At 40.5% G+C, this 16,712-nt stretch overlaps 1 protein-coding gene across 6 annotated transcripts in view; it reads right to left on the bottom strand.

Moving 5' to 3' along the window:
* Positions 1 to 16,712, bottom strand: part of LOC116694595 (VPS10 domain-containing receptor SorCS1) — a 244,842-nt gene that overhangs the window by 174,142 nt on the left and 53,988 nt on the right. The gene's annotated exons all lie outside the window — the stretch shown is intronic.

The raw sequence follows: 16,712 nt of genomic DNA, 5'->3' as shown, positions 1-16,712 counted from the left end.
TGCTTTATGGCCGGGCTCTGCTTCTGCCAGTCCTGGGTGGACAGATGCTGCCAACACAGAAGCTGATGCTTCCAATCCTTTAAATGATACTCTTGTATTTTAATACACAGATCATTCATATAGTCATCGCTGTGAACACGTCAAATGAACTGTATGATTTTCTTTACAATCAGGGACGGAGCCAGAAGTTGAAAACATTTAGAGTTCACCATGGGAACCCACCCCCCCCCCCCCCTCCCCCCCCCAAATAATGGCCTATTGGCGCTAAAAAAAATCTTTTTCACATAATAATACATAAATGTTTTTAAATTGTTAAATATAATTGTTTCTATGGAGATTGCCACTTATTAAGCCCCTTAAGGGTTTTTTGGCAATTGTCCATCACATTTTTTTTTTCCATGTCTTTGTTGTGAAAATATATAAAAGAAGATAATAAATAAAAGAAATTCAAAAAAGGACATTGTTAGCTTTATAATTGCAAAAAAACTGGCTCGAGATTATGGCACCAGCAGCATGAGGTGCACTTACAGGCTTTCATAATTAAATAATACACACAATTTGCAAAAACTTTCAAATAAACTACCATGGCATTATCTTAGAATATAATGGAAATGCTTGCATATTTAAAACATTATTTCATACGTTTAACACCCAAAACACCAAAGTGTGAAGACATAGCAGACAATACGTGAGCTTTTATTTTGAAAAGTATAAGCTTGACGGCACCAGACGGGAGGCTCAAGGCTGCAGCCGTACAGTCTTGCATATTTTAATCAAACTAGTGTGAAACGCCAGTTTTTCTTTTGTCCAGCGGCCCAAATCGGCCCAAGAGTCAATCGGCCCTTCTGGAAATGTCCAGACCGGCCAGCTTTCAGCGCGCCTATTCCCACAACCACACCTGGGCTGGTGCAGACCCGATCAATGATGTAATGTAACAAAGTACAAAAACCTAGTTACTGTACTGTACTGTAAGTACAATTTTAACATATTTCTATTTCTGAAAACTTTAACTTTTACTCCGATACCTGCCCACTAAGCATCTTCGTTTCTCGTTACTTGCAAGAATTGTTTCCATACGTTGGAGGGAAGACTCTTCCTTGCAAAAAAATGAAAAATCAGTTTTTCTCTTTGTTGATGTCAGACTTTGAATTGGTTTAACCCTCGTGTTGTCTTCCCATCGACCTCATCTGAAATTTTTGTTTTTCTGAGTCAAAACTTAAAATGAAAAACCTTTTATCAAGGTTATGGTCGTCTTTTTTGACCCTTTTGTGTCTTTCCCCCGATGATTTTGTCAATTTTTCAACATTTGTTGACTGTTTCTGAGCCTTTTTTTTTGTCACTTTTTGTCATTTTTCTCTCTTTTTTTTACACTTTTTAAAAAGTTTTTTTCTCCAAGTGCTATAAAATTGACAAAAAACACCCAAATTCATTGAAAGTTGTGAACTGATTATTTATTTAACTTGTGAGAAGCGTTGTTGGCAACCATCCACATTCACAATTTTGCAGGAACCAATCACAAACTGGCTTGTCTACCTGGCGTGCTATTGGCGGTTTAACACCATGAAGATAGAGAAGCGACCAAGCAGCCTTTTGTTTACAACATGGCAGCCACCGAACGCCACCGAAGCTCAGCAAACCCGCTGTTGCTTCTACTTCACCCAGATCGTTGATCTGATTGGTTGAATCATTTGAACTATGATTTTTGGTCCCGCCTCTTTCAGAGAAAACGCTCAGTCTCAGATCCATAGAGCTAGGCTTGGTCTGGGGATAGCCAGACTAGTGGAAACCCTAAATATTATGCTTTACTACAAGGAAGCCACAATAAAGTTCATGATTGACTTTAACTTCTAATAATTAGGTACATTTAATATGAAAAAGGTACTTTTGATATTAAGTGCAGTAAATATCAGATATTTTAGGACTTTTACTCAAGTAACGGTGAATTGAAATTCTACCAAATTTATTTTCTGGTTAGAAACTCTTACTTTTTTTAATGTATTTACTTTAAGTATTGCTTTCAAGTACTTTCTAAAAGACTAGACCCGACGGCAGAGACGCTGGAGCGGCATATCAGACCATGCTGGACTGTATCGACGAGACACCAAAAGCTAGCAGACCCGGGTCCAAAACGCGAACTGAAGCAGCGGCGGGGTGAGTCAGTGTAAAGGGCAGTCCACACCAAGAATGAAAACTATGAACGTAACTCTAATTTTAACAATGTGAGCATCAACTATTCTGAGTTGCACAACATAGGCAGGGTAGGAATGTGGCGTAAACAGCATTACTAATCTTGAAACACCGTTTTTGTTTTTCTATGCTGGAGTAGAGCACAGAGAATTAATCTTTAGCCGCATTTCAAATACTAATTGTAAATCAAGTCTACCCATAGGAACATTTATTCTTTTATTGTATAGGGGTGGCAGTAGCTCAGTCCGTATGGAGCTGGGTTGGGACCCGGAGGGTCTCTTGTTCAAGTCCCTGTACGGAGTGTGGACTGGCAGCTGGAGATGCCAGTTCACCTCCAGGGCACTGCCAGGCAAAGAGCAAGGCATCGAACACCCCTCAACCGCTCAAGGTGCCTGTTCAGGACGTGTGTGTGTGTGTGTGTATGTGTGTGTGTGTGTGTGTGTGTGTGTGTGTAATAACAACAGAGTGTAAATTGTAATTTCCCCATTGGGGATCAATAAAGAGTATAAGTTATTATTAAATTCAATTATTTAGGGAATAGCATAGGAGTGGCATAGAACACCGGAAGGAAGACCTCTTGAATTCCAAACAGCACAGATATATTTACAGGGTGCCAACACGTATAAATGAGAAAAATAAAAATTTAAAAAAGTTAACTATCCAAAAAAAACTGGAAAACTGTATCTAAAACCAATTGGAACCAAATGAAAGAAATCTTCTTGTCTGTCTATAGGCTGTACTAAAATATCAATAAAACATGAGTTGTGTCTGCAGATCTATCTATCTATATCTATCTATCTATCTATCTACCTATCTATCTATCTATCTATCTATCTATCTATCTATCTATCTATCACTCACAACATCTTGCTTTCCTACTGAGCGGCAAAGTTGCTTTGCCCATTTGCTTTCCATCGACTGCAAGACCCAGGGTATGATGGGAAAAATCTGGCACTCAGCTGATCTAACAGCTGATTGGTTAAGAATCACCACAGCATAGTGACGTCTTATGTAAACTTTTTATTGTTTATGGATTTGAGGTGTTTAATTTGCTAAGTGTCGGATTTAAAGGTTTATTCTGTTGACTGAACACATGTTGTATGGCTGATGGTGACGTTAGGAACTCAGAGAAACTAAATCCATTGAGATTACGTATCATCTACAGTGTGTTGTTAATTAACATCAGCGACAGATCGCATGGAGAGCATTTTAACAGCTGCTCTGTCATAAAAACACAACTGGAGACTGTGTACAAGCTGATATATGGGTCTGATAACATTTGAATCAATCAGAATCGGACCTAACACGGTGTGAGTGTTTCTGTGACTTCCTGGAAATAACTGTCCGTCTTGACCGCGTCTCCATGTCTCCGTCCACTGCTGCTGCCGCCTGCTCTCGTCCACTTTACAGGCCAGACGCAGCTCATCTCGAACGAGCCTACAGCCTTTATAGGGGTCTCCATCTACACTATCTCCCAACACATTTCTAACCTTAAAAAAATCTGGACAAAACTAGACCCAAGCTATTCTTCCATCCACATGTTTTTATCCGAATTAAGTGATATTGAATGAAAAATGCGATGGAATCTTATGAATATCGACTCAAAGGAAATTTGGTCTCATCGGATTTTATTTTGATCGATATATGGATTTTGCAATAAACGCTGATGGAAACGTTATTTGCCAAACAAATAATGAGTTGTGATTAAGTTTTAGGTCATTGTGTGGTTGCCACCCGCCACAAAACAAAGAAGAATAAGTTTTAGTTAATTTCCGCCCAGTATTTCCTCTCTGTCTGCACACATGACGGGGTCAACAAAGACAGATGGAAGTGGACAAACGAGGAGACGAGAGACTTTCTGAATTTAATTTATCAGGAACTCGCAAAGTAAATGGCCGACAAAGGTTAGGACAAGCCGTGGGACGTCCTCCGGAGTAAATGGAAGGCCCTCAAACAGCGAGACATGTCTCAAGAGAGAGTTGTCTCGCAGCGGTGCCGGAGGGAAAATAAAAGGCAAGTTGTCTGCATCGTCATAGCAATGTGTTGATTGCGTCGTATAGCACATGAGCACTATTATAACTTGTCCAAAATGGATCAATTGTTGGTAGACAGCGCAATCCATTTTGTCTAGAAAAACTTTGTTCACAAATGTTGAAAATGAATAGTAACACCTTAAAATGTCTCAAATCCACTCAATTTACCAATTTAATCGCAAAACAGCATGTGAACTCATTAAGCACAGGTTTTTATTCGCTTTTAAGCCGTTGGATGGAACACACTTTCACCTGCTTTGTTCAGATAATTCAAATGACAATTGGATTGTACTGATCTACACAAGAAAAGAAAACTTTATGAGGTATGTTACTCTTTACAATTACCCCTCAAATGCATTAACCAAACAAATGAAAAATAACCACATACAGGAAACCCCCATCACTTGGTTCTGCCCCATGATGTCAGTGATGACATCAGTAATACCATGAATCCACCTGCTGCTGGACCCAGCCCCAAACATCCCTGCACAAAGGAATTAAGAAACGTATGAAGAAAAACAGTTCTTCATAGTATTTATAGTAGTAAAGTATTCAAACCTGTAACCTAATAATGAAGTAAACTGAAACAAAACTGGGGTTGTTTGTTTGCTTTGAATTAAACCAGTGCTCGATGTAAAAATGACTAAATGACTCGGACAACTTAAACACAAACAAACCCAGAATAGTGCTGGCTAATGACCTCAATGGGAAAATTATAGCAAAGTGAAAATGAATAAAACATGAAAATAACTGGAGCAATGTGTGAAATAAATATGGACAAATGTTCACAAGCACCAAGGGACAAGTGGTGCTTCACCCACCCAGGAAGTACTTAAATGCATTATGTAACAAAATGTGGAAATTTGATAAATATTAACCTTATTATTTAGTTAAAACACCCACATTATGTAACAATCTGTTACCATATGTCTTAAATGTACCTGCATGTTGTAATGAATGATTACATAATGCGGCGTTTCTTACAAAATGCGAGGGTTGCACTTTACATGCTGTCACGATGTGTGTTTGTGTGTGTGTGTGTGTCACTTCTCTCAGTCTGATTGCGTGGCTCGCTGTAAAAAGTCAAGAAAGCCAAAACCACCATAAACCTAAAGGTGTTTTATTTTGAAATGTGCTTTATTTTTGTAAGAATCCGGCTGCACTGTGGTCTTCCTGTATGTGATTACCTGCCTGGCCTGGCGCGGTATGACCATACAGATTGGAAAACATGGGCGCTGAATTAAAAATAGCTGCGCTACGCGGCTTTATGCAACGCTTACGCCTTCAGTGTGCTCCCGCTGTTAAGTAATAACCAACCACACTGGATGGCTTTTTCTCTACACTGGCTTTGAATGGCATTACATATATTTCACAGTCAAATATTTGAATTGCTCGTCTTGTCTTTACGTACGTGCAGACATGGTGCTTGCAAACCGCCCCCCCCCCACGCTCACACAGTACATTTTCAGTAGAAAGCATACACGTATCATTTCCGCAGAGTGAGGACATTCCAGAGACAGGATTTTAATATAGGCCTATGTGTAATATGTGCAACCCATTTTATAGTTAACTGGGGATGTGTGGTGATAAGCTCGGACCTGAAATTGCCGATGCAAGCAGAACATGCACAACATGAACATGGCCAAGGTGGTCTTTAACTCCATGCTAATCATATAAAGTCATCCTACATCCTACGAGTTCACAAGCTAAAAGAAAAATACATGGAAAGAGAACGAAAGTTATGCACCGAATGCATTTTAAATTCCCCATATGTGAGAATCTTTTCATTATTTGGATTTGGATATCTTGTTTCCAAGTAATGTAATCCATTTAATAGAGGCCATGCAGTTCACACTTTGTTTTTATCTTTATGAAACGTGAACAATAATCAGCAAACACGCAATCTCAGAAACAAGTAATATAATCTAAAAGCATTACATTGCAGAAGGTCTGGACCTTTTTGCTTTAATTCAGATTTATTACCTGCATTTTATTGCTCATGAATTAAACATTGCCCGTACATTTGGAAGCAATTTTATCAATTATGGGATTATGGCTTAGTTGAAATTCTCCAACTGATCCCATAAAATGGCCACTTTACATGCAGTGTATAGGCAAAGGAGACAATGCCTTTCTGTCACTTTGCATTTTCCAGTTAAATGTATAATAAAGATTAATGGCTTGCATAAAAAGAAAAGCATGTTTCAGAATGGCAGCATATCGTGATGACACAAGTGTTTCAACGGTCTATGCTGAGTCCCGGCACAGACCTGACACTACACTGCAGCACTGTTTTGCTCTGCCTCATCATGACTCCCCAACAATCAAAAACAGCACCGAAGCGGTGATTCACTTGTTCTTGCTGTAATCCTTCCACAGGGATAAGAAATAACAGGTCCAGTGTCCTCTTAAATGCTGGAATTACAGCAATTACCAAAGAGCAAGGGACCTGTGGCAGAAAAGTAAATAGTTAACCTAAAAGCAAAAGTACTCAGCATTATAGAGCCCAACACAATCCCTCCCCTATGTAATCAATTTATGGAGAGACATCTCATTAGGGGCCAGCAACGCAGCCAATGATCTCTATACAACAGCTGGCAAGGGCGCAATAAAGGGGCCACCATGGCTCATGCTCCTCACATTAACTTTAAACTTATGGATAGTGTGGCTCTTTTCCAGCGATATCTTCAGCCCTGCCATTACGACTGCCAAGGTCATGTCTGATGAAAACATGATGAAGCAGCAGTTTCTCTTTTTTTGTCTTTCCCTCCCTCTATCTCACTCTCTCTCTATCTACTCCTCACTCAATCTTCCTCCCTGCCTTTCTCGCCCTCTCTCTCCTGGCACAGAGTTACTGAACAGTGGGGGGGCCGCTGAGTTTTAATTACAAGAAGATCTGTGGCGTTAATTGAACAGAGACCTAATTTCACTTTACAGCAAATCAAGATGTTAGTTATGTAAATGCTGTCCTGTCCCACTGGGGAACCGGGGACTTCTGCCAGACACCAAAGTCATTCTCTCCCCCCTGGCACCGGGCTGCTGTCTCTGCAACTCACCTGAAGGACTTTTTATTACAATACTCTCTTAAAGATACTTCATGTACTGAATTTTTTTTCCTCTACCAGGGCAGCATTCGTACCACATATCTATAAATGCATTTATTAAAATGAGAAAGAAAGCACTCAGAGATAGGAAACCTTCACCAAGGCTGCACCGTCATTTGTTATTCTAATAACAGAAAAAGAATCTGCATCTAAAAAATATGTGAAAAATATGTGAAAGATGTGAGTGCTACTGATTGTCTGACGACAGCTATGGTTTTGGAGGAGGTGCAGGTGGCGGCAAAATCCACCTATCTACTGGCTGCTGAGATAGGGTGGGTGTGGCTTACCTGTGTCACGGGGCTTGCAAAGCGGAAGTAAAGCCGACTGACTGACTGACTGACGAACTGACTGACTGACTGACTGACTGGCTGACTGACTGACTGACTGGCTGACTTGGAGACCAGAGTCGGTGAGAAGAGGATGTGTTTCTGAGAGAGAGTTAAGAACAAAAGTGTTGCTACGTGGTAGTTCTGGCATACACATGCAGTATATCCATTTTGGAGACTGGCAGCTGTAGCATGATTGCATGCTATGGAGTATTTTAACGTGATCAAATAGATTAGAAGAAATCCTTTACTGCTGACGAGGTGTTTTCGGGAGCCCGCATCTCTAGGCCCTTTCCAATATGCCAAGGACTTATGTGTGACTCATAGTGAAAGACTGAAATCTCAGATCAAATTTGGAAACAACGTGGCACAATTAAATTCATCAGTACATAAAGTTGAACACAACGAGGGCTTATGTTTCGTGGGATGATTTGATTTTAAAGCGATGATGAAGTCTAAAGGGGAAAGACGTAGCAATGGAAAGCTGTTAAAGGAGAGGAAGCCCCACACGTATTGACTGAATTAAGCTATCGTAAGGGCTGATAGGCTAGCGATGTCCGGACAGGTGTTGTGTTTAAAGCCCCATGATACCGAGCACAGCCGCCCCACTGCTTCAGCAGGAGGCTCGTTTATCCAGTTGCCCATAAGGTCTATTTGCACTCCGGGCCCCATGGGAAATCCCATACAGCCCCGAGCATGGTTGATAACAAAAGAAAATGTTCTGTCGGTCCCCCCCCCGCCCTTCCCAGTCTCCACCCAGGCCTTTTCTTAAATACCTTGAAGTGGATGAAGGCACTGCTGTCAGCAGCGCTCTGATGAGAGGGGCGGCTGTGGTTAGCTCCATACTCAACACAACACGAGGCAGTGTTACACAGTTGGCCTGTACAGTTTTTATATGCTGCAGTGAAATTGCTTCAAAAAAGAGTACACACACACTTAAATTCTATAAATATGGGAACATACCTTAAAGTGATCATATTATGCAAATGTTCAGGTTCATAACTGTATTTAGAGGTTGTAATAGTTTAATGTGGTTTAAATCTCAAACACCCTATTTTTGAATATTTTACTCTTGTGCTGCACATTGCTACAGCTCCTGTTTTCTCCCTTTGTGTTGAGCTCTCTGTTTTTAGCTACAGAGTGAGACATCTCACTTCTGTTCCATCTTTGTTGGGAGTCGCCCATGGTCGGTAGCTAGGTAAGGACTGCTAGCCAGTCAGAAGCAGAGTATGAGGGCGTGCCCTGACAGTACCTAGGTAAGGACTACTAGCCAGTCAGAAGCAGAGTATGAGGGTGTGCCCTGACAGTACCTAGGTAAGGACTGCTAGCCAGTCAGAAGCAGAGTATGAGGGCGTGCCCTGACAGTACCTAGGTAAGGACTACTAGCCAGTCAGAAGCAGAATATAAGGGCGTGCCCTGACAGTACCTAGGTAAGGACTACTAGCCAGTCAGAGGCAGAGTATGAGGGCATGCTATGACAGTACCTAGGTAAGGACTACTAGCCAGTCAGAAGCAGAATATGAGGGCGTGCCCTGACAGTACCTAGGTAAGGACTACTAGCCAGGCAGAAGCAGAGTATGAGGGCATGCCCTGACAGTACCGTAGGATATAGCAGTCAGAAGCATAATGAGGCTGCGCAGTCAGTAAGGCTAGTAGTCACAGATATGAGGGAGTGCCCTGACAGTACCTAGGTAAGGACTACTAGCCAGTCGAAGCAGAGTATGAGGGCGTGCCTACAGTACCTAGGAAGGACTACTAGCATAGAAGAGTATGAGTATATATATATATAATAATATATAATATATATATATATATATTAGAGTACTTTAAGAAATGAGGTGGCAACTGAAAAAGCCATGTCTAAGGAGCCATCTTCTCAAATGAGACAAAGAATTAGAAAAAGGTTTTTAAAGTAAAAGGTTTTTCATTTGAGGTCGAAGAATTCATTTTATCCATTTCCTGCAATTTTGTTCAATCCTCCATGACCTGACCACAAATTGTCAATGGCTTTCAGCTCAGCAGGATCCTTCTCAGAAGCACCAAGAACTCAGTAGGACAGCATGAGTATGTGAGATTTGCCACAATAAGTGCCTTTACAAATACTTGCAGGCTATTTTACCACTCACTGTCTCAGCATAAGTAAATGATACATAGTGTTCCTCAGCGGGACCCACTGTCAAAGCCCCCATGGGGAAGACGGCTGGCGCCAGTTTCCAAGAAGAGAAGGCAACGAGTGAGAGACTTGGGGAGAATAAATGTCAAAAGCGAAGGAATGACTTCTTACTTAAATGTCATATTGTCTGTTTAATTTGCATGTGGGAAGCGTCAGGACCAGTGAGACTGCCAGTCGCAGACAGCAGTGTTCTCCGTATTGGCTCATATGTGTGTGATGGGAGGAGAATGCGGATCCCTCAGAAGACAGCAAGGTGGACGAGCAATAGAATGTAAACATCGCCATTTACTTCAAGAAAGTCAAGTCTTTAATGCTGCAGAGTTATTTTTTGGAGGATGATTTCTATACAGGCTGCTGAACATGTCTCTAGTTTCCCAAGTCAGTCAGAAAGTAGCACATCATTGTGAAGAATATGTCACATACAGTATTTAAAATCCAGTAGATACTATTTTTGTCCTATTTCTGCCATTCAATTGCTTTTTCAGAAGTTTTACCCAATCTAGTCCTTTATATTCATCTGAAGAAAGATGGGCTGGGGGTGAAAGACATGTTTTTCCACTCCGTTTTCGGTTGATGCTTTCTGCTATCATCTGTTTTTAATGGGGCAGGAGAGGGTTGAATGCATCGTGATTCTCTTTAGAACAATTCAATGCTCGATTCTGATAAGTTAAAATAAAATCCTTTTTTTTTTAAATGTTTTAAAAGTGACTGTCTCCAGATATGTACAAAGTGAAAGAGGATGAGATAACGGACAAAAACTTAGAGTTTAGGCAAGAGTGCAGAAAAAAATAAATAAGTTTTGGATACATACACATGATCTAATAGGACATACATAAAGTAATTAGGCAAAACAATAAATGTTGTTGATCTAATTTATTACGTTTCATGTGACCACGTTTCCTGTTCTCCACCTTTAAACATGACTCAGCCTTTGACATGGAAGACTACTGTGAGAGAAGGTGACTCAGCATGTTGAAGGCTTAAGCATGAAATGACTACAAAATAAAAGCCTCAGTAGACAAAAAAACTGCATTACAACTTGTGTGCAACAAACACTGTATATGTCAAAATCTAAACTTTAGATTTATATCTATATTTTTTTAAATCACGAATGGAAATGTACATCAAAAAATTATGCGTCCATAATTGGTTCAGAATCTAATTGTTGGTCTCTGAATCAAAATCGAATCGTGAAGTGCCCAGAGACACCCGACCACCCCCCCCCCCCCCCCCCATGGTAACAATGGAAACATTGTAGAAGGGGTCAAAGGATCATGTCACGTATGTGTTGGTATTTTGCTGGTGATATTCATATTCAGATGCCTCAGCACTTTACGGTGTAATCATAGCAAAAAGAGAAAATGATGAAAAACTGTTCTCCCGGAAAAAAAAAATGGTAGAAAAGTGTTTGTTTTTTTCCAATCAAGCTGTCAGCACTTCTACCACAACCATGATAAGTGCTGAGCCTCGAGCACACTAACGTGTTTTATTTGGCGTATTCAAATTTCTAGACTTGGGCGGCTTACGGATGACAAGACATATGTGTTTGCGTTTTTATGAGAAGCACATCTCTGGCTAAACTGGGAGACTAATTTGCACGCTCACACACAGATTCATGCTAATGATTGATAATGTTTCATTAATGCAAAATATTCTCTGCCGAGGATCTAAACAAATTGTGGCAATTTAGTCTTTCCAATGTGTGGTATCAATCACTTCCACCAAAGAACCATCATGCATCAATGCCATTTCCCTCTAAAAAAGGTTCATAGGTCCAGAGGCAGCAGCTGCACATTTTTGGCAAAAGAAAATCAAAGTTTTTTTTTTTTTTTTTCTTTTTCTCCAAAGCCTGACAGCTTATCTGGATTGTTTATGTGCTAAATGAGTTTTGATTTTAACACTTGTTATGTATAGGATACACAAATTATAAACACAGCATTTTACACAGAGAATAAACCCAATGCTGCCAAAGACACATAGGAAGGGAAGCTCCAGAGCATACTGTCTGTTGCCTCCCAATAAAAAGATTTTTTTTCATGCAATTTAACATTGTCATTAAATAAGGAAGTCACAATTAATGAATGAGGTGTGCTTTTTCCAATGTGTGGTTCTCTGTATTGCTCACACAGTGGAGCATAACAATAAAAGTGACTACAGCCACTAATAGGATGTGTTAATGCAGACAAGACTACATGAGCGTTACAGCACAGTAGAGTTTTGCTTTTTTTTCACTAATTGCTTGTCCTCATCAGCAGTCTCAAGTCAAATAAAAAGAAGGAATGGATGCCAAATGACATGTTCTGTTATTTAACACAAAGTATAAAACATTTAAAATCATCGTTTAGGGTGTTGCAGTAACGTCATAGTTAAGACACACACCACATAACTGCAAAATCTCTGAATCTGGATGGGGACCTCTGTTGCATGTTAACTCTTTCGGTTACACTTGAAGGTATCTACACACGAGTGACATGACACTGTAAAACAATATAAACAAGTCATAAAGGTTTATGACATAACGCTTCTTTTAGTAAGTGTCATTTGGTTTTGTCATGAGAAGTCATGGTTATGGTTCATGTGTCTATGTCATGACAGTGTCATGTGTTCATGACAGTGTCATGTCACTCCTATGTAGATACTAGGGGTGATCCGAGTATCCGGCTGAAACGAGTATCCGGTACGGATAAAGCACTTTTGCCGAGTACAAGTATTATCCGAGTAATATGAGTCAATATTCGTGCTCTGATTGAATACAACTCCTCAACGTGCCGCGCTGCGTTCTGTGATAATCACAGTGCCCCCCCGCCTACAAACCCGCTCGGATCAATCACACACACACAGAACATGGAGAAATGCGCTCCCTCGGCCCTCTCTCTCTCTCTCTCTCTCTCTCTCTCTCCTCTCTCTCTCAGGCAGTCAATTCGGTCTGCGGATCTGTTCCGTTAACGTTTAGGGTTTCTTCAGCTTCAGGTTTGTTTTTAACTTCGGTTTGTAGTCCTTACATAGTAACCAGTAGATTTCTGGTGAACGTGGGGTTTGTAGTCCTTACATAGTAACCAGTAGATTTCTGGTGAACGTGGGGTTTGTAGTCCTTACGTAGTAACCAGTAGATTTGTGGTGAACGTTGGGTTTGTAGTCCTTACATAGTAACCAGTAGATTTCTGGTGAACGTGGGGTTTGTAGTCCTTACATAGTAACCAGTAGATTTCTGGGCTCGTGGGGTTTCAGACATGCTGCTTGGTTTAAATGCAACTCCCGTTGCGTCTCTGCCATCAGAGTTTTTTTTTTAACTGTCAGCTGCCCCCCGCCCCCTGCCCCCTCTCTCTCTGTGTCTCTCTCTTACTCACACACACACACACACACATACACTCACCGGCCACTTTATTAGGTACACCTGTCCAACTGCTCGTTAACACTTAATTTCTAAGCAGCCAATCACATGGCGGCAACTCAGTGCATTTAGGCATGTAGACATGGTCAAGAGAATCTCCTGCAGTTCAAACCGAGCATCAGTATGGAGAAGAAAGGTGATTTGAGTGACTTTGAACGTGGCATGATTGTTGGTGCCAGAAGGGCTGGTCTGAGTACTTCAGAAACTGCTAATCTACTGGGATTTTCACGCACAACCATCTCTAGGGTTTACAGAGAATGGTCCGAAAAAGAAAAAACATCCAGTGAGCGGCAGTTCTGTGGGCGGAAATGCCTTGTTGGTCAGAGGAGAATGGCCAGACTGGTTCGAGCTGATAGAAGGGCAACAGTGACTCAAATAACCACCCGTTACAACCAAGGTGGGCAGAAGAGCATCTCTGAACGCACAATACGTCGAACTTTGAGGCAGATGGGCTACAGCAGCAGAAGACCACATCGGGTGCCACTCCTTTCAGCTAAGAACAGGAAACTGAGACTACAATTTGCACAAGCTCATCGAAATTGGACAATAGAAGATTGGAAAAAACGTTGCCTGGTCTGATGAGTCTCGATTTCTGCTGCGACAGTCGGATGGTAGGGTCAGAATTTGGCGTCTACAACATGAAAGCATGGATCCATCCTGCCTTGTATCAACGGTTCAGGCTGGTGGTGGTGGTGTCATGGTGTGGGGAATATTTTCTTGGCACTCTTTGGGCCCCTTGGTACCAATTGAGCATCGTTGCAACGCCACAGCCTACCTGAGTATTGTTGCTGACCATGTCCATCCCTTTATGACCATAATGTACCCAACTTCTGATGGCTACTTTCAGCAGGATAATGCGCCATGTCATAAAGCTGGAATCATCACAGACTGGTTTCTTGAACATGACAATGAGTTCGCTGTACTCAAATGGCCTCCACAGTCACCAGATCTCAATCCAATAGAGCATCTTTGGGATGTGGTGGAACGGGAGATTCGCATCATGGATGTGCAGCCGACAAATCTGCGGCAACTGTGTGATGCCATCATGTCAATATGGACCAAACTCCCTGAGGAATGCTTCCAGCACCTTGTTGAATCTATGCCACGAAGAATTGAGGCAGTTCTGAAGGCAAAAGGGGGTCCAACCCGTTACTAGCATGGGGTACCTAATAAAGTGGCCGGTGAGTGTATATCCCTTGTGTGGAAATAAAAGAAATAAAAAAAATAAAAAAGAACCAAAAACAAAAAAAATCACACTGATCATAAAAAAATAAAAAGTTCATCACATTTTACTTCATAATTGCAACTGCATGTGTTGTATTCATTGTTGCAAAACGTTCTGTATGTAGTTTGTTTGTTACCATGACAACACCATTGATCTGAAGCTCGATGCTGTCATGTAAATAGTTTTCAAATCAGCAATAAATATAACAATTTTTGATCAACTCATATCAATTGCATGCTTAAATAACACACCGGTTAAAGCCCCGCCGCACATTTCAAGAGAACCCGACCCACTTCCTGGTTAAATCTGACCACTTCCTGTTTAGGCCCCGCCCAGTCCGAGTACGGATCCGGATACAGATAATTCATGTGGTAAACAGATACAGATACAGATAATGCTGTACTCGCTCGTCCCTAGTAGATACCTTCAAGTAAAATGTTCCCTCTCTCTCTCCCTATGTTACTGTAAAATAAAGGCAAGATAAAGGGGAATTACAGTCATTTTTCAACCTGGACCCTATGTTCTTATGTAATTGTATCAAAGACTACTGTGAACAAAAATCTTTCAAATTGGTCCAGTATTGAGAGAGAATGCCAAAAAACAGGATTCATGTTGAAGAATACCAAAATTACCCTGGTTCAGTATTGATAGAATATGGATATGTTTATTACTATTACTACAATGAAAAAAAGGTCATGCCCGCAGGGTCGAAACGTTGCCTTTGTATTAATGAATTTTTTTTTTTTCTTTTCACTTTAGCATTTTTTATTTGTCCTGCACTTGCCCTAAGGTGGGATGTGCACACAATTACTTTTATAACTGTTATAACTACTACAATACCACATTTTACTTTTCATAACAGAGCTCTTTTTGTTTTATATGTTGCTAAGAAGACAACCCAAAAGATGGGTTGGGTATAGCTCCATCATTGTTCAAAGTCATAAGAGATCATACTTTATTATGTTAGTTTTAATAAATTAAAAATGTTATAAAACGAGGCCCCCGTGACTTAATACCGGATAAGATGGATGGATGGATATAAAACGAGGACATTTCTCTGGCATTTGCTTGCTGTATTGAAAACGTAGCAAACCACGACACACGTCACATTTAACTAAACCGAGAATTTTGTGAACCCTAACACCTTAGTTGTTGTTTTAGGAACAGCCACACCAGAAAGAGCCACAGCAACATTCATGTTAAATGTGGCTCTGGAATCTTTGTGACCTAATGATTGCAAGTTGGTGCTAACTGGTAACACACTAGCCAGCTGGGAATATGCTAGCATTAGTCATTAGCTTATTTTTCAAGTTTGTACCAGGGGTAGGCTTTATTATGTTTAACTGAAGCCAAAACATCTCCATCACCCCCTGGTGGCTGGCTGCAGTACAGGTCCTAAATCCCGCCCCCTCCATTGTACATGTGCCAAGCTAAAACAAATTACAGTGGTACTTGCAATGGTGGTTTCTCTCATTTTAAGGTAGTTTTGATTACGCTGATGATTGTGTGTGAATTGTGTATGTGATGACCGTTTTTTTCATGTTAAGTTTGGTTTGTATTAGTCATGTTATGCTATAAAACAGGGTGAAGCATCATAATTGATAGCAATTGGTCAGGCAGGTGTATGGGCGGGACTTTGATGCTGCGGATGTCTCAGGGATATTTTGTCTTCATCTTGGCATCCATCTTTATTTACAGTCCACAGTTTGTACCAGGGCTCGACCGACACATCGGCCGGTCGATATTATCAGCTGATATTTGGCATTTCCCGATCTATCGCTATCGGCATTAATAATGGCCGCTAATTTTTTTTAATCAGAATCATTTATAATTACAAATTTTTCTGATGAATGAATACTTCAAGAATAAAATAAAAACGAACGGTCAATCATGTTATGAGTGTTGGCGTAGCATAGTTTGTCCACCAGAGGACGCTCTACAATGTCCCTGTTGGCAAGACTGATTATTTATTTATTTTGTTGGTCTTTTGGTTCAAAGGACTTTAGGTTTCATATCTTAAATTTGTATTTATCATAACGTTAATATATTTTGATATTCCTCTGCTCTGTTGAGACTTATATTATTTTAGTGAGAACTCAAAAATATCTACAAATAACTAATGTTAGGGAAATCTGTTTACGTTTTGTTACACCTTCCTGGATTTGTTTTTTCAAATTATATGTTGGCCAATATATATATGATTTTTAAATAACCAAATATTTGTATCGGTATTGGCCTTAAAAATCCTTTATCGGTCGGGCATCATCATCATG

Source organism: Etheostoma spectabile, chromosome 2 (assembly GCF_008692095.1).
Source record: "Etheostoma spectabile isolate EspeVRDwgs_2016 chromosome 2, UIUC_Espe_1.0, whole genome shotgun sequence".
Classification (NCBI taxonomy): Eukaryota; Metazoa; Chordata; class Actinopteri; order Perciformes; family Percidae; genus Etheostoma; species Etheostoma spectabile.
The sequence above is the reverse complement of the archived record's forward strand: the minus strand, read 5'-3'. Positions and strand labels throughout refer to the sequence as shown.